Source organism: Enhydra lutris, unplaced genomic scaffold (assembly GCF_002288905.1).
Source record: "Enhydra lutris kenyoni isolate GAN:26980312 unplaced genomic scaffold, ASM228890v2 scaffoldscaffold5, whole genome shotgun sequence".
NCBI classification, from domain to species: domain Eukaryota; kingdom Metazoa; phylum Chordata; class Mammalia; order Carnivora; family Mustelidae; genus Enhydra; species Enhydra lutris.
The window spans coordinates 49264502-49287337 of NW_019154089.1; positions in this window are offsets into that span (position 1 = coordinate 49264502).

Here is a 22836-nt window from a genome sequence, read left to right on the forward strand (position 1 = left end):
ACTGCTGTGTATTGCATTCCTGCTACAGTGCAAAGAAAGGGACCAAGGTTCCCAGGAAATGTTAGCCCCGAATGGAAGATGAGGACCAAGGAGGCGGAGGTGGAGGACGGAGGAGGAGGAGGAGGAGGAAGGCAGCCGTTGGGGGAGCCTGGTAGAGGGAGATTCAGCTACAGAGAACTGGACGGGAGAGGAAACAGCCATCTGGACTCTCCCTGCTGGCAGCCGATGTCGCCGGGAGCCGATGTCACCAGCAGCTCAGGGCTGGGGTCCCTGGTTGGGTGTTTCCCATCATCGGACACAGCCCGCCACAGCCGGCCCCGGGCGCAGTTGCGGATGCACTTGAAACCAGACCAGTGTATCTCCTGTGGTTTATTTTCACACATCTGGAGACACCTGGGAAACGGTCATCCTGGTGTCGTTCCTTGTCACGACGTTTTACTGCTGAAAGCAAGAAAGGCTTATTTTTCTGTCACTCAGCGGAAACATACCCCGGAGAGGAGGAAGAAAAAACAACACAACACAACACAACACCAAAAGCAAAGACACAAGAGATCATTACCTTTGAATTTGAAAGTCGAAGCCTGAGGTTTCCTAAAGCCAGCATGGTTTGCCAACGGTCGGTCAGTGATGGATTTGGAACCTGGTGTGTGGGGCAGGAAGCAGTTGGCTAGGAACCAAAAAGGCTGTCCTCATGACTAAAAACAAACCCGAAGGTATTTCCTTGATGACCTTGGAAACAGGAAACCAGTTGTGGTTTTGGGCAGCATTCTTGCAGGAGAGCAAGTGGGGAAGGCCCCCAGCCGCCCTGGGGCAGGGGGACCCGCTGGGCCTGCCGGTTTACAAAGAGACAGAGGTTACATACCCCCCCAGCTCCGTTTAAGCATGGTCACCAGTGACCAGAGAAGCTACTCGATGCAATGCATCTGTTTCAGATACAGAAATATAGAGAAGATATTTATTGAGATTTAAGTTATTGTTATTTATTACCGTTCACTAATGAGTTGCTCTTTTCTCCCCTTATTTATTAAAGTTTCTTTTCAAGGTGCCAAAGTATATGTGGTCGCAAAATGCAAAGAAAAGTGACAAAGGAAATTTTGATTGGGAACAAGGGTCCATGCTTTTGAAAGTATTAAAAAGTTTCTCAGTAGGCAAAAATCACTTACTTTACCTTTTTTAGAAAAGCCCTCCCTCATCTCCCCCCCCCCCATTTCAGCCTCTTCCCTATTTTTATTTTTGAGAAAAGGAATGCGTCAGAAGGAGCGCTTCTGACAGGCCCCCTCTCGGGAGCCGTGTGCAAAGACCCGTGGGCTCTGGTTTTACGTCCTCGCTATTCTATCGCTGAGCAGGTCTGCCACACGCTCCCCTTGCTGTTGTATGTAAGCCCTTACTCCCTTCCACATGTATCTATCTATGACATGCATAACCATGTATATGAAAGATTAAATCCCTTTTAGTAAGTAGTCCTGGAGTCAGTGTTGACCTAAAAGTAAGATACAAATCCTGTCAGCTGGCCATGGTCTGTCCCGACTCTTCCTCTGTCCTTCCATCCACCACTGTCTTCTAGAGAAACGTGCTCACGCCCAGCGCAGCCAGGGAGCACGTGGCCCACCTTCCAGAAACGGGATCTATCCGGGTGCCGTAAAAGCCCCTTGGCTGTCCCCTGGGGGCAACAGTCGCTGTCCCTGTCAGAAGGAGGTGGCCCAGAAGGGAGGATATCTGGCCCAGCTGTATACACCACCGAGTCTCATGCCCACAGAATGTCCTACCTGCACGATGAAAGCCTTTGGAGGGGTGGTGGCATAAGGTGGGAAAAACCAGCTCCTCACACAAGTCCCGGATGTGGGATTGTCTGGCAGCTGACAAAACACGAGGAACTGGGCCCTATATTAAGAGTTTGTTGCATGTTTCATAAAAGGGATTTTTATCAAGGAAATCATCTATCACTATCCGAGTGGCTAATAGCCCGAAAGTATGACAGATTTAGCAATTAAGTGACCTACCGGCCTCCCTCAAACAATCATGTGAATTTCGCAAAGTAACCAAGAGGCACCATTTAGCAGACATCCCTTCCCCCAAGCCCCCAAAGACCCAAGTTCACCATCATTCTGTCCCTGTCTTTTCTGCTCCCGTTGTACAACTTGGAGATAAAGTAAAAGGAACCCCCTGCCCCTGGGGCCAGAGTGGAGACCTCGTTGAAGAGCAACCTGCTTCAAACAGTGACAGACCCAGCCGTCTGGTCATTCGTGAAGCACAGTGTGACGTAGCCCCAGGACCGTCTGTCTGGTTCAGACAATCCTGGCAGACTTGGTGGCTGGCATCCCCAGGGGTCAGCCTCAGTCCCCCCTCCCACCCCGATTCCCATGAAAAGTCCTTGTTCACAGGGGCTCTAGGACACAGTGGATGTGGACAGCACGTTCCCAGCATCATCACCACAAGCAAGTTTTAACTGAAGCTAATCACTCTACCAAATCCACAAAAAGGGTAAAGTTTGTGATTTTTCTGTATCATTGCGATTACCATCTGATCTGGTAGGGAGTGCACTTCTTTGGAAGTTCTGACTTCTCTGATCTGTCTCAGTCGTTTGTGTTATACAACCAAAGTTCTCTACAGACTTTATTTTTGTACAATATCATTTTGTAACTTTTTACAAATAAAAACTCATTTCTATTGCTCCCTGTCCTTCTGTCCTTTCTCCTGTGCCCGGGGACCACAGCTAGCCCAGGCGGCCATCCCAAGCATTTAGGATCAGTCGGGCCCGGACCCGAAGCCCGCCCCCGCCTTCACCACCACACAGCCCACAGTTCCATCAATGGCCTTGCCCATCCGTTGTCCACAACCGATCCCCACCCAAGGGAGAACAAACTTGAAACAATGTTCCTCACTTTTTCCACCCATACTTCCGGTGTGCCGACCCTCTGCCGGGTGCTATTCAAGGCACTCGTCATCCCAAAGTGTCCAAAACCAAAAAGCTTTGCCCTCGTGTAGTTGATATTTTATTTTAGTGGAGACAGACAGTATTCAAAAAAGTAAAAATATGTAGTGATCCAGGCAATAATAAATGCTATGAAGAATACAAAGAGGCTATTATAATAGGGGAGAAAATAGGGCCTGCTTTAATTAGAGGTGACACTGAGGCAGGATTGAAGAAACAGCACCAACAAATGAGCATCTTGGCTTCTGCCCTGAACCAGGCAAACACTTGGATGGAGCCACCGCTCTGCACGACTTTGGGGGACACCATTCATATTTTTCTGTATGACAGTCCTTGGAGTCGGCGCAAATGGTGGCCTTGAGCCGAGTGTATTCTGGTAGCAAGAAGAACACACCAAAGAGAGGAAATGCCAGTGCCCTGGGTTGGGAAGGAGAACATGCTTCCTCCTCAGATGACACACTCCCTGTGTTATGTCACAGGCAGCCTTGTGACTATGAAAAGGTAGCCCTGTGTGGTGTTTTAAACCCAAAACAAAACTCGGACACTCTGAAAACTCATTCCAAGTGTCTGCCAGCTGAGGTTTTCCAACAGACAGCCTTCAAAGCAGTGCCAGGCTTTGCCCAAAATGCCCTTTCCTTCCTGACGCTCCTGGCCCCCTGCACTGAGAGTCCACGGCGTCTGGGGGGACCCTCTGTAGGGCCTGCGATCGGAGTCCTTCTGCCAGGGCTGTGCTGGGGCCAGCCATGCTTTCTGTCAGCCAGATTCTGATACAAAGTTAGTGACTTGCAGAGGGAATGCAAAGATTGTAAACTCTTGGCTGCCTTCTGTTCCCTTTTTAGAGCCATTTCCCCAAAGTAGGCTCCCGGGGTTGCTAATGGGATGATATGCTCCTCAAAAACAAATGGAGAATGGGGTGGTTCTCTGATCAAATAAGTTTGGAAAACATTGAGTTAAATAACATCAAACAGCATTTTCAGGTTAAAAAAGAGAAGTGCAGAACTTATTAGAACCTTGATTAGATCAACAAGCATTGTGACAGTCTAGGAGGGTTGTGGTGTGCAGTGCTCCCCAGGTGGGTGGGGCCAAGGAACTGCCTGCTGCCTTGTTTTCTTGGCACGACACCTATGCACCATCCCTTGGAACTACTGCCTGATCCTATAAGCATCAGGATGAGCAGAGAGGGGGTTAGAGATCGGTAGAGCCGCAGAAACTGCTGGGCAGCTCCCATGGGAAGGACACCCTACCGCATACACACCCCTACACACACACACATATGCACACATGGGTACTGTGGTTTTCTGCTCAGCATGATTAACCAGCGGTCAGCTTTGGAAATTTCCTTTTTAAAGGGAGAATGTGAAAATGAATTTCTCCCACGTAAGGGAGAATGTGTTGAAAGCTGGGAAATTCCTAGCAATGAAAAAGAGAACTTTCACCATGCTTACTGAAAATCCTCACCAGGCTCGAATTATTCTGAATCACGAGTGTGGTCTTGGGCTGATTCCCCCGTGCAGTGCTCCTCCAAGGGAAAGCTGTTTCTGTGGAGCTTCAGGCTCCTATTCTTGCTGCCAAGAACTCTGGGAGAATAGGATAAGGAGTCCCCCCACCATGATCTGGTGGTTCCCAGGGGCTTGTGCCCATGAGTTCGGCCCAGGCCAGTTTTCTCCTCTGTGGCCAGTGCTGAGCAAGGCAAAGGTTTACAAGAACGTTTTAAAGAATCAATCTGCTCTTAAGGTAAAGGCACAAAATCAGAATTTCATGAACCTAAGTCTTAAAAACCAAAAGCACCACCGTGTTCACATGCACAGTCCTGCTTGGGTCATGACTGATTTGCGATCTGACCCCAGAACTGCGGGGGAGGAGGGAACCCAAAACCTCACACCGTCCACCTCAGAGCACAGTGGCAGGGAGGGGACGAAGGTGTCAGCCACGGGCTCTGGGGATTTTTTTCCATCAGGTTATGAAAGGTCTGAATCCGGAGTGTCTTCTTGGGAAGACACCTGGGTAACAAAACCGTTGCTGTGACCCCACGCAATAGTTAACTTCGGTCTCATCACGTCCCGGAATGAAATTAAAACCAAATATTGCCAAGTCATCCCTGAAAATAAATAAAAGGAAATAAAGGGAAAGCACCCATTTGCTCAAGGGTGACAACGAAAGCACTGCCACATCCTGGCCCCCTGACTGGTGAGGGGAGCAGGGAGGAGAATGCAGACCCGGGCAGGTGCGCAGAGAGCGCAGGAACGCCCCAGCGGCAGCAGGTGAGAGGAAAATGAGCCAGGGACAGTCGCAGAGCTGGATCGCTAGACCATTTGAATTTCAGATAGACATACCACAACTTCTCAGTATCACTGTGTCTTGTGTAAGATTTGGTACATGCGCTATTTGGGACAAACCTACATTAAAATGGTTACTTGTTGTTTATCCGAAACGCAGCTGGGCACCCTGTATTTTAATTTGCTAAGGCTGGCAAGAAATAGTGACATTTGAGCTGAGCCTTGAGGGTGAGCAGGAATCCGTCAGGTGGATGAGGGCAAAGGGTGGGGGTGGGCTGAGGGACAGACGGTCCAGGCTGAAGGAACAGTGCGGCCCAGAAGGACAGAAGGACCCTGTGCGTTCCAGGAGCAGTGAGCACAGCAATGGGCTCAGGCTGACCTAGCCATGAGGCACAGCAGACACCTTGGCTAGGAGCCACAAGATTTTTAGAGGTTCTTTCTTTCTTTCTTTCTTTCTTTCTTTCTTTCTTTCTTTTTTAAAGATTTTATTTATTTGTTTGACAGACAGAGATCACAAGTAGGCAGAAAGGCAGGCAGAGAGAGGGGGAAGCAGGCTCCCTGCTGAACAGAGAGCCTGATGCGGGGCTCGATCCCAGGACCCTGAGATCATGACCTGAGCCGAAGGCAGAGGCTTTAACCCACTGAGCCATCCAAGCACCCCTAGAGGTCCTTTCAATTAAATATCAATTTTAATACTTTTTTAAATAGGAAGAAAAATTGAACAATATTGACTATGTCATAAGAAATCCAGTCTGGATTCTATTCCTCTTTATAAAGCCATGTGGTCATATAATTTTTTTTAAAGATTTTTTTATTTATTCATTTGACAGATAGAGATCACAAGTAGGCAGAGAGACAGGCAGAGAGAGAGGAGGAAGCAGGCTCCCCGCTGAGCAGAGAGCCCGATGCGGGGCTCGATCCCAGGACCCTGGGATCATGACCTGAGCCGAAGGCAGAGGCTTTAACCCACTGAGCCACCCAGGCACCCCCATATAATTTTTAATATTTCCCATAGAGAGGGGGCCCACAAAGGCAAAAGTAACACAGCCCTGATTGGGGGCAATCTCTCACCGCGCTCTCTACCTTCAGTTTCCTTCCGAGCTTCCCTCTCTCACCTGTCATGGAAGCCAACCTCAGCATGAACATCATGGCCAACACTCGGTAAGAACTTGTTACACATATTGTCTCATTAAATCTTCACATCAACAACAACACTACAAACCCTCTTCCCACGCTTCAAGTTCAGGTGTCTTCTCAAGATATTTGCACTTGCACCCCACTTAGGGAGACAAAACTAAGGGCAGGCCATCCACATTCCAAGATTCATTCACCTCCTTTGAGAAAACACGTGAGGCAGGTGGCCCAGAGCACCCTGGCAACTGGGGGACAGCGACAGAGGGAAGAAGTGGTCAGACAGAAGGCAAGAAAGGTAGAGAGAAGAGTTAAGGCTCTGAGAAATCAGAGAGCCATGACAAACAAGGAGGAGGTTTTCAAACACACGGAGTAGATTATTTTAACTAGAGAAATTCTTTAAAGTGGTGTATGTAAGGAATTTAAACCCACTTCCGGCTCTGTGTCTGGGTTTCATTCATTCAATTAATTATTTAGCATCTACCTCCTACCAGGGAAGAGTATAAAGATAAAAGCACATAAAGATAAAGCCCTCAAGGGGCCCCCAGATCTGAGGGACAGAAACAGTATAAAATACATGATGAAGACAGTGAGAAAGACAATACAGCATTCTGGGAGAGTCGAGGATGAACCATAAATCCAGCTGAGGCTGGGGGTGGGGAAAGGTATCAGGGACAGCTTCCTGGAGGTGGCCTCTTGCATATATTTTATAAGGTAAGTAGGAATTTTCCAGACTGAAGCTGGGGGAAGAGAAGGCATTCCACACAGAAGGGACTTGAGAGCTCAGCCAACAGAAGTAGAAATACCCTGGTGTACTTTTGGCTTGGAGGGTGGAGATGGGTCAAGGCCAGAGCTTTGGAAAGCAAGACTAATGAGCTTTATTGGGCAGGAGAGGGAAGGAAACAGTGAGTCTGAGGGTGGCGAGAGGTGGGGGAACAGGGAGCTCTTCCTCTGCTGGGCTCCAGCTCCACACCCACCCTTAGGAAAGGATCACTTCTGACCTCCATGCCTGACCTCACCGTTTCAGATCCTTTGCTGCGTCACAATTGCTGGGCTGGAAGATACTCCAAGGGGCTCTTTTTTTAAAGACTCATTTATTTATTTATTTATTTATTTAAGAGTGAGAGTTGAGAGAGCAAGAGCAGGGTGAGAGGCAGAAGGAGAGGGAGAGCAGACTCCCCATTGAGCAGGGAGCCTGATGTGGGGCTTGATCCCAGGACCCTGAGATCATGACCTGAGCCAAAGGCAGATGTTTAACCGACTGAGACACCCAGGTGCCCCCACTCCAAGAGGTTCTGATACATGCTACACACACAAAAAAATTAGCCATTGTGGTCTTCATTAGTGCTGTTCACCAAATAATCACATAGCGTTCCACTCCTGGCTATATGGTAAGATCGCACATTTGGGTTCTTTTGTGATTGAAACCAGTGATGGACCAAAGAGCATGAGCAGAAGTGGTTGTGTTTCTTCTGAGCCTGATATTTAATTGCTGTTATGTGACCCTCAAGAGTCTCTTTTCCTATAGGATGGAAACCAGAAACATTCAAGATGGTGGCTGTTCTGTCAACCTGGATTGACTCTGATGAATGGAGCCACTCTGCCAATCCATGACAGACGTGGGTGAAAGAGAAAGGACCTGTTGTAATCTGAGCTACTGAGATGTGGAGGTTGTTCGTTACTGCAGCATATCTTAGTCTATCCTGACAGAGGCCAGTTTTTATTATGATGAGCCATATTGTGGTCCATGAAGACAAAGAGAGCGGCCAGCAGATGGGAGAGAGTGATGAGTGTAAAGGCTCAAAGAGATGGGGGAGTAGTAGGGAATTAAGTGGACGAGGTAACCAATGGCTCAATCATGTGGAGTCTTTGGAGCATTGTAGGGATTTAGGATTTTATTCTGAATCAGGCAGGAAGCCATGAGGGGGTTTTAGAAGACAGGTGACAGAGGGGATCTGGTTTGTGATGTTAAAGGACTCCTCTAGCTGCTTTGTTGAGTACAGACTATTGAAGGGCAAAGGCAGGTGCAGGGAGACCAGAGAGGTCACTACACTAATGCACGTGGGTGAGGGTGGAGACTTGGACCAGCATCAGCAATAGTGGTGCCCACAGGACTCGCTCAAGTTCTGGGAGTAAGGGGCTAGGAGAGCAGGAGTGAAGGTGTGATCAGAATGGTACCGAGTCTGAAACCAAAGCTGTGGCATTTCTAGAAGGCCAAGCTGCACAGGTCTCATGCAAGAGACCTCATTCGGGTCTCACTGTGGAGCCTTTCTTCTGGGAAGGCCACCAGGTGAGAAGTCAGATGCTCCCTCCTGACATCTAACTCTGGGTAAAACAGGAGCCAGTGCAGGGGCCGGGCTCTGAGGGAGTCTGCCAGGCCCTGAGGTCTGGAATGCCATTAAAAGTGTGCATGCCAGGCCAGTTGGCTCATGGTCAGGATGAATCTGCCACTGCTCCCTCTGACAATGTTTAGCATGAAATAAAAAGTATGGCTTTCAAATGACACCACAAGGAAGATTCTTGAGCAAATATGGCCAAGGCTGCTCTGCAGAATGTTCTCAGAGGCTGGGATTCCATTTGCCTCCAGCCCTCTTTTTTCCATCTGGTCCTTCCCAGCCCTGCACTGAGGTCTAGCCGGACAACTGCATTGGCCTCCTCACAGGTCTCCCGCCTTCCAACCCTTCCCCTCCAACTCCACTCATGGCTGCCAAATTAATCTTCCACATCTCGCTCTCCTACTCAAGTTTTCTCTACCTTCCTCCTGCCCAACAAATCCCTCAGACTGCCAATCAGAGCCTCCACAATTTGTTTCAAACAAATCTTTTCTCTAGTTGTCATGTTTATGTTCCCCAAATCTTCCTGTTTAACCTAACCTCTACCCTTCAGTCGCTATGGATGACCTACAGAACCTCAAAATACACACTGAGCTTTCTACACTTTCCACAGCTGGACCCTGCCCAAGTCTTTCCCTCTGCTGGGAATAAGATCCCTCTCTTCAGTGCTCCAGGTTCTCCCCAGCTGGTGTCCATCACCCACTTCATTGTGGTCCTGCGGCTAAGCTTCTTACATGTGGCTCAAGCTGATGGCATGGGCCTCCTTTCTCATGGATATGAGTGCACTGGTCTCACATTCTCTGCTAGGTTGAAGGTTCCTTGAATGGAGGGGCCACATCTGGCTCATCTTTGAATCCTGAAAAGCCCTGAGCACATGCTATCACATGTAGCAGAAAATCAACTCAAGCTGCCTTAAACAATGAAAGGGAATTGATTAGCTCATGCACCTGGAAAGTTCTGAGGTGTATCTGGTTCAGAACAAGCTAGAACCAGGTGTTCAATTAACATCATGAGGGAGAGCCCCTGGTCAACCATTTTGCGATTTTCCATTAGGTTGGCCTCATTCTTAGACTGTCCTTCCCCCACGTGGCAAAGATGTCCAGTGGAAGTTACAGGCTTAGGTCCCACTCTCTTAATTCCATCAAGGACCTTGGAGGAGATTCTGAATGACCACCTAGAGCCAGATGTCAGTGTCTCAACCAATAGCTATGGCCAGAGGGGTAGATAATTCTGTCCCGGCCTAGGGCATGTGTTCACGTTGGGTGTCAGCTGGTAGGCCAACCTGACTAAACTGCATGAGCTAAGAACATGGGAAGTCAAACGCTGTGAAGGAGATATGGGTGCTGTGACCTAAAGAAGGAATGAGGGATGCTGAGAAGCCAAAAACAACAGATGCCCACGACAGTCATTTTCTGTGATAGTGCATTCCAGCAAACAATTTGGCACCTCTTTTCTCAGATTGATTTTGACAACCATCTGCTCAAAGAAATTAAGGTTTCCATCTTGGCTTATTTGTTTGGCCATAACAGCAAGTTCGTATAACAATTCAAACAGAACAACAGGGAGTAGGGGGCATCAGTTAGAATGCAACTGGGAGGGGGGGTGGGATTATGGACATTGGGGAGGGTATGTGCTATGATGAGTGCTGTGAAGTGTGTAAACCTGGCGATTCACAGACCTGTACCCCTGGGGATAAAAATATATTATATGTTTATAAAAAATAAAATTTAATAAAAAAAAACACTTAAAAAAAAAAAAGAATGCAACTGGGAGAAATATAAGTATTGGTACTTCAATCTTTTTTACAAAAAAAAAAGCGGGGGGGGGATATTGGATGGGTAGATGGATGGAGGAAGGAAAGAAGGAAGGAAGAAGGAAGGAAGACTTTTATTTATTTGGTTGTGCCATTGTCCGATTAAAACCCTGTTAAAGGGTGCCTGGATGGCTCAGTCAGTTAAGCAACTCTTGATTTCCACTCAGGGCATGATCTCAGGGTTGTAAGATCGAGCCCTACATTGGCTCCCCCACTCAGTGGGGAGTCTTCTTGAAATTTCCGCTCCCTCTCCCTTTGCCCCTCCCCTGCTTGCTCTCTCTTTGCAATAAATAAATAAATAAATCTTTTTAAAAATCCTGTTATAATGGGCCCCATTAAAAAGACAGTTCAAAGAATTTCAATTAATAGAACACCCTATTGCAGTGGTTTAAATAGGGGATTACTTATCTCACACAGTTGTTTATGGATGCATACATGGTGTGTGCCACAGGAATAATTTTTGCAGGCAGATCTATCAATGGATGTTAACATTAGTGAGCATATGCTTAAGGAGAAAAAGATACTTACATTTTTCTTAAAGTATCTCACCCAAGGTATTTATTAACTACAAAGGGAAAAACAGTAAATTTACCTTGGAGAAACTCAGCAAACACCATGTTAACTAAGGGATCAGGGCTAAGATCACCAGTAACAAGAAATATTGATATCGTGTTCCCAGATACAAATGAGAAGAACACAATATCACTTCTTTTATTTTTGCCAAAATTGCAAAACCTCTGTCTAGCCTTGAGAAAACATCAAACTCAAATCGAAGAACCTTCTACAAAATACTGTTCACAAGTGTCAAGTACGAGAGAGAGAGAAGGAAAGATGGAAGAATGGTTCCCAGCCTGGAGTAGATGAAGGAGATGTGACAATTAAATTGAGGTGGGACCTCAGATTGGATCCTCCATAAGTGAGAAAACTGGGGAAATCCCTCTTCATAAGGTCTACAGTTTTGTTAACAGTATTGTACGGACGTTAATTTCTCCCAGGTTTGATCATTGTACCTGGTTATGGAAGATGGAAGCATTAGGGGAAGCTGGGTGAGGGGCATAAGGGAGCACTCCTCTTATGATTTTGACAACTTTTCTATCAGTCTAAAATTATTTAAAGGTTAAAGTTGAAAAAGAAAACCATGGCATTGGTTCTGAGTAAACTTAGAAACCAGTTGCTACCACAGTGCAAAGATGTATAGGGTTAGTGCCCAAATCATATGTACAGACAAGCAATCTTAGAGTTTGGAGGAAGTAGGACACAGTGTGACCTTGATACTTTTGACATCTCCAGCTTCAGGCAAGTTGCATGGCTTCTGCTAGACTTTGAAAGCATGGACCAAGGGGTAAAAGGACTTCCATAGGGAACCCTGACAGAGAAAAGACAAAGAAGTGCGAATGAATGTCCATGGCATGTTCTGAAGGCTGCTCAAACTTCTTCCCAGGCAAAGAAATGGACTTTGGGCTCTGGTCTGGAACTAGCATTCTGGAATTTCAGGCCCGGTATGGGAGTGGGAAGGGCATGGGATTGGCTGTGGAACATGGGAAATTTGGAACATAAAGGCGGCATCTTCAGAGAAATTGGTTGTGGAAGCAATGGATTCATTTCTGTGTTCAAAAAGCCACATCAGGGGCACCTGGGTGGCTCAGTGGGTTAGGCCTCTGCCTTTGGCTTGGGTCATGGTCTTGGGGTCCTGGCATCGAGCCCCGAGTCGGGCTCTCTGCCCAGCGGGGAGCCTGCTTCCCCTCTCTGTCTAAGGAAGCCCAGCTCTTCCTCATCCCTCCTCCTGTCATCACACATCATTTCTCCTCTCATCCCCCCATCCCTTCCCAGCTCAAATATTCCATGACCCAGTAAAAGACCTTCCAGCCTTCCCACCAAAATGCACCACCATATGCAAAAATGTTGGAGCTGGGAGGAAAGGCAAAGACCCTTCGACATCTCCCAGGGACTCATCCACTGCTTCTAGAAAAAGACTTCTCTTCCCTAGATGATCAGATTCTATTCTACCCAATGAGCAGAGGATGAGTGCTTCCTACACAGGTTTCTCCTGGGGGATGTGTGCTGCACAGGTTAACTAACAGGTCATTTTCCCCTTGCTAATCTTTTAGTTTAAGAACCACAGCTGAAGCCTAAGGTGGGTCACGTTTAACCTTCCCTACAATATCATCATTATCATTATTTTATCGATGGGAAATCGTAACACAGTGACTTGCCCAGGATCACACAGGGAGGATGCGGCGGCACCTGCCTTGGAGTAGTTTGTGTGCACAAATCCAGCCCCACATTCAGGGAGCAGTTGGGGCATAGAGGAAGGCCTGAAGCTATGTCTTGAAAGAGGAGTGTGCACCTATCTATAGGTGAGGGGGGGGGGCGTGTGGTCTCAGAGCAGCAGAGATAGGCAAGGGAGCAAAGGCACAGTGCTCCTTGTAGAGAGAGGTGCACATGACAGTCATGGTGACCTCTATATCTTCGGCACCTATGGGTGCCTGGCACAAAGCAGGGGCAGGATAGCACGTGCTGGGGAAAGAGGTTAGAAAAGGGAAATAAAAGAGAAAGCTGGAGAGCTGGTCAGTGTCCAGATCAAGGGGAGCTTTGCCTGCTTTAGTGAGGAGTATGGACTTTACATTGTGGGTAAGGTGAAGACTTTTTTTTTTTTTTAAGATTTATTTATTTATTTATTTGACAGAGAGAGAGAGAGAGAGAGAGAGAGAGAGAGAGAGACTACAAGAGAGGAAACACAAGCAGGGGGAGTAGGAGAGGGAGACGCAGCTTCCCGCTGAGCAGAGAGCCCGATGTGGGGCTCGATCCCAGGACCCTGGAATCATGACCCAAGATGAAGGCAGATGCTTAACGACTGAGCCACCCAGGCGCCCCAAGGTGAAGACTTTTGAGGGTTGCATCAGAAAGCCCACTGCAGCAACAGTATGGAGTATGGCTTGGACTAGATCTGTGTAGAAGCAGGGAGACTGGTTAGGCAGCAGTTGCAAGAGGCCAGGAGAAAGATATGGGGCAACGGCTGAACTGAGGCAATAACGCATGCGATGGGAAGGAGAGAAGACGAGTATGATGAATGGAAAGAAAATAAATAACCTGCTGGCGGGGCTAACAGATTAGATTCCAGGGCAGAGAGGGAAGGCGGGATTGTGACTCACTTCCAGGTTTATGTTTGGATGATGGGACCGATGGAGGGGCTGGCACTGGTGGGCACAGGAAGTACTGATGCATGATCACGTGTCCTCTACGTTGGCTGTGGAGTATTTAGGCTGCCTGGGGGACATGAGGGTGAATAAAATATCGTTTCCCAAGCTCAGGAGAGAAGGGAAGGGGATAGAGAATTAAAGGTTGTCAGCACTCATGTCACCACTGACATCACTGGGTGCATGAGATCCCAGGGATAAGGGCAGAAGCAGGAAAAGCAGCGCCTGGAGACAGAGCCCCGCCCGCCCCCACAAATGGCCCAAACCTACCACTACCGCTGTGCCTTCCCCAATCCACTGAGACACTTCCCGCTTGCTTTCTTGTTCTCATCAGCGATTTAACCTAAGCTAGCCAGAATTCAGTTTTCTAGCCCATAGACTGCCTTCCTAGTCCACCCCCTCCCCGACACATGTACTCACATCAAAAGATATTTCAAAGAATATGTACATGTCTCAACTTCTTTGCCATCCTGACTATCTTATTCATTCGGTTGAATTCATCATTTTCAATTGCTGGGGAATATATAACCACAAAAGCTTGTGGAGGAGAGAAAGCTCTGTCTTTTCCTTAAAAGAAAGGATGTGCCCCTCAAAATGGAATTTCGTGGCAGCAGGAGCAGAGCAGAGCTCACATGGATGCAGGCACAGCCAATGTCCTTGCAAGGAACGGCAGGCAGCCTTGACCTAGGGACTTGGTGCCCTTGGGCTCTGGTGGCAGGGTTGATTCAGATTCTCATCCTGAGAGAAGTGTCTCTCACTCCCCAGTTAGACATTCGATGCCTCTGACTCCACTTGGTTCTCGGCATCTGCCTGCTGCAAGGAGGGGACGAGCTGGCCCAGCCAGTGTGGGATTCTGAATCTCGCCGTGGGGATTTCGCACTGGAAAGGAGCTTCTGCTTTCATCTTAGCTGTGGGAGTTCGGGGAGTGTCGTTCTGCCCCTGGACTCGCCCTTGATCTGTGGACAAAATGTAGTGATCCAGCCTGCGGGCTAAGACACAGCCCTTGGACCTGGTCAAGGGCCCTGACTCCCGCCTGCCTGAGAGGACGCCGCAGAGCAGACAGCCCTCCCCAGAACGACTGGGGCTCTACTCGTTCTTTCTTTCTTTTTTTTTTTTAAACTTGGTGTCTCTCCTTTGAGCCCCTGTCACCTCTTCCTGCAACCATTCCTCTTTGCTCCTGAGTCTGCCATGAAATTTTAATCTACCTGTTAACAATGAAAAAACCATTCTCAATTTCTATTTTCTAGTTTAACTTTTTCGGGTGGGTCTTTTCAGACTTCTACTTCTGGCCTGGGAGAAAGCACACTCATAAAACCACAGGGTTCACAGCCCAGTTAGCTTCCTTAAAGGACTACTTCTGGATACATTCTGTGAAGTCACAGTTTAGAAAAACAAAACCCCCAAATGGCTTTGGAAATGAAACCATCTTCAGGTCAGCAATTAGACTAACTTGTAAACATTTTCTCCCATTTATTTCACTTTCCCCATCCAAAGGCAGAGATGGGAAACATAGTGTGTGTGGCAACATGTTGGTGCTGCTGGGGGGAGGGGAGCCACTGGGCCGCTGCTGGCCAATGCATTTTCCCCCCACTCCAAACCCCTCCCGCATGAGCAGGTAGGCACAAGCCATAACGGGCATGGGACATGGGGACTCACGGGAAACCAGGAGGCAGCCAACAAGACTGCTGCTAAAATATAATCCACTTTAGCCTGCAAAACTGCTCCCCTTTTAACCACACCCCCAGGGCCCATTTGGCCCTTCTGCAACCCCCCAATACTTCTTCTACCCAAAGTCTGGCCCTTTCTGACAGTGCTCTTCTCAGCTTTGCTGCTCTAGCCTACCTTTGCTATGAGGACGAATAGTGCTAACGGAGTGCCTTCTGTTTTCTCTGCATCCTGAAGGTGCTGCCTCATTCAATCCTGAACAAAGTTAGGAAGAGACAATGAGCAACTGCTTTTTATAGCCAAACCCCCAAAGCTCAGAGAGATGCCAATGAGCCTAGTTAGGGTCACCCGGTTGCTAAGGAGCAGAGCCAGGGCTGAAGCCCAGATGAGGCTGACGGCCGCGAGCACACTCTTCCCGTCTCGCCCCCTGACATTGGGCAGCTTCACCGGACAGATGGAGAGGTGGGGGACGGACAACACGACCACCAACTGAGCAAGGAAGCCAAGAAAGCAGAACTTTTCTTTGCTCACAGCTGTGAGCAAAGGTATTTCTGGCCAGTATTTTTCTTACCAGAAATGGAGCTGCCCCAGTATTTATTTGTCAGAGGGACGGGGTAGTACAGTAGGAAAAACATCCACCCAAGAACCAGAAGCTCAGGGACTCAGGCGCTTGCGTTTGGAAGCTTGCGTAGGTATAAATCTCCCATAGGCTCTGCTCTTATTTCTTCCTTTGTCAAGTGAAGATAAACAATGCTTGCCCTCCTTTCCTCTCAAGGCTGTTATGAGGATCATTGAGGCGATCGAAGTGAAAATTACAAAGTGGTCTACAAATCACATATAAATGTATATTTTTATATTGATGTATTTCCACCTGGTAGAAGAACATTGTGGGGTCATTGAATCCATTCCTCAGCTCTGCTCTTGGACATAACATTTAATTTCTCTTGGCCTCAGTTTCCCCATCTGTAAAATATGGCCATGGGGTTCACTGAACCCCAAGCTTCTTTTTAGCTCTGACCCAGGGCAGATTAATGACTCTTTCTGATTCCTACCATGCTGTCCAACCAGCCCCTGGTGACCAGGAGAACCCAGAGGTGGGGTTCCCTCACACAGAGCCATCTGTCCTCTCAACTAAGAGGAGGCTGGATATGAAAGAGCAGAGGTGTCTCCAAGAATGTTCGACTGCAGAAACTGGCAGAATTAAATTCATAGAGGAATAACAAAGTTTATCCCCTCCACAATGTTTATCAGTAGACATTATGTGCCACAAGGTATGCTAGGAATAAGACTGGGTAGAAGGAACAGTCTAGAGCAAGAGACAGACTTTAAACAAATACTTTCCCAGGTAATTATTTAATTGGAGGCATGACATACACTATGACATAGAGTAAGACTGTTGATCAGGAAATTATATAATGGGGCAGAGGCATCTCAGAAGGATTTCCCAAAGAAGTGGCATTTCCAACTACTTCTCGAAGAAGGATCTGGATTTAGCAAGGCATGGGAAGGGGTTGAGAAGAGGTTAGAGGATATTCCAGGCAGAAGGAATATCCAGTGCCAAGGTCTTTTAAAGAGGAAAGTTCTTGATCTACTTGAGTTGCTGAAAATAAGTAGATTTGGCTGTGATGCTGCTAGTGACGGGAACAGTGGCATGACATGAGGTTCCAGATATAGACAGGAACAGATCATGCAGGATCTTATAGGTCAATATGAAGAATCTGGGCTTTATCCTAAGAGCACAAAGATGCCACTGGAAGGTTTTAAGCTGGAGGATAAGTTCTGAGTGATGGTCCAGAAAGATCACGGAGGCAGCAGTGGTGTACTGGAGGGAATGTCTGGGTGGGTGCACCCAAACCAGTCAAGGGCTAGAGCAGTGGTCAGAGGCAAGAGCAGACAGTGGCTGGGACCATGATGGTGGCCATGGAGACAGAGAAACATGGAAGGAGTTGAGAGATACTCAAGAGATGGAACTCAGGTCATGGTCATTGATGGGAAGTGGAGGAGAAAGAGGGAAGTAACTTACATATGCTACATATTCTAATCCACTGGGATGGTGGGGACCATGCCCCCCAGTTTCCAGATAAAGAAAGTCTTTGAGAGGCTGAGAGACTTGTCCAGATACAAGAGCTGGAAAATCAGGTTCCCAGAACTCTCAGCTCTTACATCATAATTATTTCAGGTTTGGAAAGGCTTCCCAAGTGACTCACTCTAGGTGCTATCATTACTTCACAGAAAACTCAAGAAAGGTCTGATTTCATGTGTCTTGGATGCCAAGTGCATCACGGCAAAGGCCATATGATGAGAAGGGACCAGAGTGAGCAAGTGACATCATGGGCCAAATAGAGTCGCTCCTCGAACATGCACTGCAGACGCCTTACACAATCCCCTAATTATAGTTCCTGAGGAAGCACTGCACAATAGTGCGCTGTACAGAAGCCAGTGGGTAACTGTCGGTGGCCAGACAGCCCTTTTAACCGGAGTTGATATTTGGAAGATCCTGTGTAACAAGCTCAATGAGGTTTTTGTGGTGGAGCTTTTGGCTGAACAGGTCATAAATCTTTCATGTCCCAGAGAAAGGCCTGTCCATCTTGGGAGCGAACAGGCTCTTCCATATTCCGGAATTAAAAGTCTGCCTGACCTTAAAGCCTCCTCTCCTCGCGTCCCAGTGAAAGGGAACAAAGAAGTCACAAAGTTCACATAAATATGTGTATATCCTACACGCAATGCAGACTTCACATACCGCCGCTCCTCCAACTGTACTGACCCAACATGGTTTGGCCAAGACAAACATTGAGTTCTTTCCAAATACTCTGGTTTTAATGACTATGGTTAAATAACTTCCCTAAAGCCCCCAGATTGTAAGAGGCAGCGTTTGCAAACTGAGTCTCTCCAAGCTCAGGGTCATGCTGTCTCGTAACCAATCTGAGCCTCCAGTTCCTCGTGCACAATGAGGACAGCGTCCACCTCACAGCTCCATGGTGACAGCTAACACCTGGAAAGTGTCTCACACGGGGCTGGGCTCATGGAAAGAGTTCAGCAAATGGTCTTTACCAGTTCCAATAGAGTAGCAACAGAGTACATGAAACATCTCAAAATAGAACTGAAGTGAATATAAATTACACCAATAGCACACTCTGATTTGTTCAGAATGACCGAGACTGACATTTGGGCATCACACATGCATCTGAGCTCTTAGGTGACATAAAGTAACAACACATTTCGCATTCAATGGCTGAAATTTTACGGGTCGCATTTGCCAGACTCTGCTCTCCTGCATGACTCATTCAGGTTTCCTCAAGTACTTCAAGGTCTTGCTCTGCTTTCGATCCTTGAAAGCAGCGTGCGTTTTGGAAAATGCACTTAATGTTGCCAATGCTGCTTCCTGCCTCGCCTGGATTTTGCCTCCCTTCGCTTGATAAACATGTGTTCCTCTTACTGAACTGATTCGGGCCAGACACGCAGCTCGATGCTGGCTCAGCACACAAGCGGGCGGTGTGGCCACTGGCATCACGCAGCTCACGTTCTGGGGGGGCCGAAGGCCTGGAGCCCCGCTTCAGACGTGGTGGATGGAGAGCCATAAAAGCAGTAAATCCCATGTGTGGGGGAGAAAGGCCCTGGAAGCTGCTGCCTGAGCTCCAGAGGGAGAAGCATTCAACAAGGAAGCGAGCTCGTTTGCTGGGGCCGGGAGAAACGGGTGAGGAGGAGAAGGGAGTGTTGTGGATCCTTGGCCAACTGAACCCCACAACGATTGAGTCCCATGGAGTGTTCCAGTTCAGACGGACGCAGGGCAGAGGCGAAGCTGGCCGCCTTGCCGCTGACACCGACCCGGCCAGGGCGGCCTCTTCTCCTCACCTTACCTCACTCTCCTTGGTGTATCACTTTCTATCACCCTATCCTTAGCTCCTGCCACCCAGAATTTTTTCTCCAGATGGGAGGCCTGGCAATCAGCTCCCCTCCCTTGTGTAATCAAATATGTCACCCTGAGGATATGCTCAGACTCTCTGGCTGGGGCTCGGCCCTCTGGTTGACAGCGCGGCACAGAGCAGCCAGCCAGGCGACCCGGAGCCCCGCTGGTTTCTAATCAAAATGGAGCAAGTGTTTCTTTAGACACAGACCAAGTTCTTAGAGGAGAAACAACAGGTTCCTCTGAGCTTGGCCTTCAGGGCTCACACAGATGGGCTGTTTGCGAAGGGCAGGCGAGTAGTTTGAAAGTCCAAACGGGTGTGTTATTATTATTATCAATTATGTGAACCGTATTTGCCACCTGACACTGACTACAAAGAACTTGAATATGTCTCTGGAGCGGCATTCAGTAGATGGGGGCAGAAATCGCAGTGTTTTAATGTGTCGGAGCCGCAAAAATAAAAAATAATTTCCTGTCTCCCTTAGGTTATAAAAATTTACCTAATCCTCTCCATATTGATCGCATTCAGCACCATGCTATGGAAATGTTAACATTTCTGAAAATAAAACAGTTTTTATAATTAAAAGTTTAAAAAAAAACAAAAAAACAAAATTCCAAAGCGTTTTGGGAGTGAACATAGTCCCTGCTCCGAGAGGCAAGATTGCGCAGTTCAACCCTGAGACCACAGAGTTCATCGCCTAAAGGCAGGAGTATTGTTCAAACTACTGAATGGCCATTTCAGCAGCACAGGGCAAGGACTAACCAGCAAACAGATGCAAGGTTTAGCGCTGGAGCAGGGAGGCAGAGACCCTGGATAGCAGAGGGGACCTCTCTCTAGCCAGGTAGTGGGGAAATAGGTTGGGGGGTGTGCTGTTGGAGAATGTACCCCGAGCAAGGAGGGTGCTAAGCTTAGAAGAGCTATTTACCAATAGAACAGGAAGATCTCACCAGTTTAGCAACTGGTTCAGCGACACACTCACTAAATCCTGGCCCTATCCAAAGGAAACAGGCAAAAATCTAAAGGAGGGAATAAGCTGGCCGAGGGGTTGAGGCCCCAAAGAGGCAACCGTGACTTGGTTCTTGCTAATTGCTGCTAGACCTTCTGATTTCTCAAGAGAAGCTAAAAATCTGTATTTCATTACCGTAAGGAACACACATTAAAAAAATAAAGCCATGTGAGCCAAACCAAACAGGTCAGCAAGTAACCATTTTGTGACCTGTGATTGACAGTGGCCCAGGGCAACAGGCCTATTTGTACCCACGGCCTCCATAAAAACACGAACCTATGAAGTTGCTCCAAGAGCCAAAATCTCTCTCTACCCCTGAAGCTCCTGCTGTGGTTCAGGCCATCTCATGCCTCACATGCGTCCCCACGACAGAGGGAACTGGTCTTCCTACTGCACCACAGACATTCCCCTCCTCTAAACCCACCACCTCTAAGGTGCCTGAGTGGCTCAGTCAGTTAAGTGTCAGCTCTTGACTGTGGCTCAGGTCCTGATCTCGGGGTTGGGAGACTGACCCCATGTGAGGCTCTGCATTGTGCAGCAGGTGGGGCTCCATGTCAGGCACTGAGCCTGCTTAAGATTCTCTCTCTCCATGCTGTGAAGTGTGTAAACCTGGAGATTCACAGACCTGTATCCCTGGGGATAAAAATATATTATGTGTTTATAAAAAATAATTAAAAAATAAATTAAAAAAAAAAAAGATTCTCTCTCTCCCTCTGCCCTTACCTCATCACCCTCTCCCTCCACCCCCCGGCGCATGCGTGCTCTCTCTCTCTCTTTTAAAAACCAAACCAAAACAAACCCATGTCCTATTGTAATGACTTCTCTGTCTCACCCAGAGATTCCGTCTTTTTATTGCTGTGTCTATAGAACCTCCCATGCAGGCTGGCACCCAGAAGTCACAGAAAGGGAAAGAAGAGAGGAAGGAAAGAGGTTTTGCTCTGCTATTTCCAGTCCCTTTACTATTTTTAAAAAATATTTTATTTACTTATTTTAGAGACAGGGAGTGTGTGCATGCGTGCATGTGAACTGGGAGAGGGGCAGAAGGACAGGGAGAAAGAGAATCTCAAGCAGACTCGGCTGAGCGTGGAGCCTGATGCTGGGCTTGATCTCTTGACTCTGAGATCATGATCTGAGCTGAAACAAGGAGTCGTTTGCTTAACTGACTAATCCACCCAGGCACTCCCAGTCCTTTTACAAGCAGTAGCACCTAATGGTGATATGTGGGATGGCAACCCAGCTTTATTTAACTTGGAAGATGCTCATCTAATCAAAGAAGAAATAAGTAAGAATTTGACATTGAAGTATTTTAGATCATAATAGAAAGCCCGAAATTGAAAGGTGCAGCAAAGGCATCTGTAATAGTCATGGTGACCATGTGAACTCTTTTTTTTAAGTTCAACTATGAAAGGACTTTTTAATCATGAAAACATAGCACCAATTCCTTAATCATTTTTTAGAAAATTGAATTTAAAGTTTAGATAGGTAATGGTGAGTGCTGTGAAGTGTGTAAACCTGGCGATTCACAGACCTGTACCCCTGGGGATAAAAATATATTATATGTTTATAAAAAATAAAATTAAAAAAAAAAGAAAGAGCAAAAAAAATATGTTATATGTTTATAAAAAATAAAATTAAAAAAAATAAAAAAATAAAGTTTAGATAGGTAGCCTATAGCCATTTCTCCAATAATATTTCATTCCTGAAATGTATATATTTTTCAGCTCTCAGGAGCTGCTCTGAAAAAGAGATAGTCCTCATTTCCCATAATGTGAACAGACTTAACCCAACTGAACTGTATACTTCAAACGGCTAAAATTTTAGATTTAATATTATGTGCTTTTTGCTATAATAAAATAATTTTTTAAATAAATATATTTTTAAAAACAGAGGTGGTCTTCAGCCCACTCTCCTTCTTAAGAGGTCCTTAATATGGAGAAAGCAGGCATCAACACAAGGAAAAGAAGTAGAAGGAGAGCCGCTGAGATGGAGCCCATACCTTGGTCCTGGCATTCTGTAGTCTAGCCTAGAAACAGCTGTACTGAGGGGCGAATTGTTCATTTCCCTCTAGTTGTTATGATCCCATTCTTCAGGGGTGTTCATTCATTCAGTACGCCTTTACTGAGTGCTATTACTGAGGCTCTGGGGGTATCCTTAAAGAATTGTCTGTGCCCTTCACTTACTCGAAACCCTGATTCTAGTGAATGTGCTGCTAATATACTTGGAGTTTGACATGAAGTAGGTGCCTGCTAAGGCCCAGCCTGTCCACAATTCATCAATCCTTATCAACATTCGCATGCCTGGTCATGAGGTCAGGCCCCCGGGGAGCCCACGCCTGCCTGTAGCTAGAGATGCCCACCACTTTCTTATTCAATTTTAGGTAAGAACGCATAAATATCTCCTGAGGAGCTTCCTCCTTGCCATCCTGCTCTGACCGCAAGAGGTCCTGTAGTTCCCCAGGCAACAAGACAAAAGCTGAAGGCAAAATGAATGGTGAAGGCATCTGTTCATGCTCAGAGGGCAAGAAAATGTAAAAGTAATCTGCCACTATGTTTTCTCTGAGCCCTGAGCCTTCTGCTTT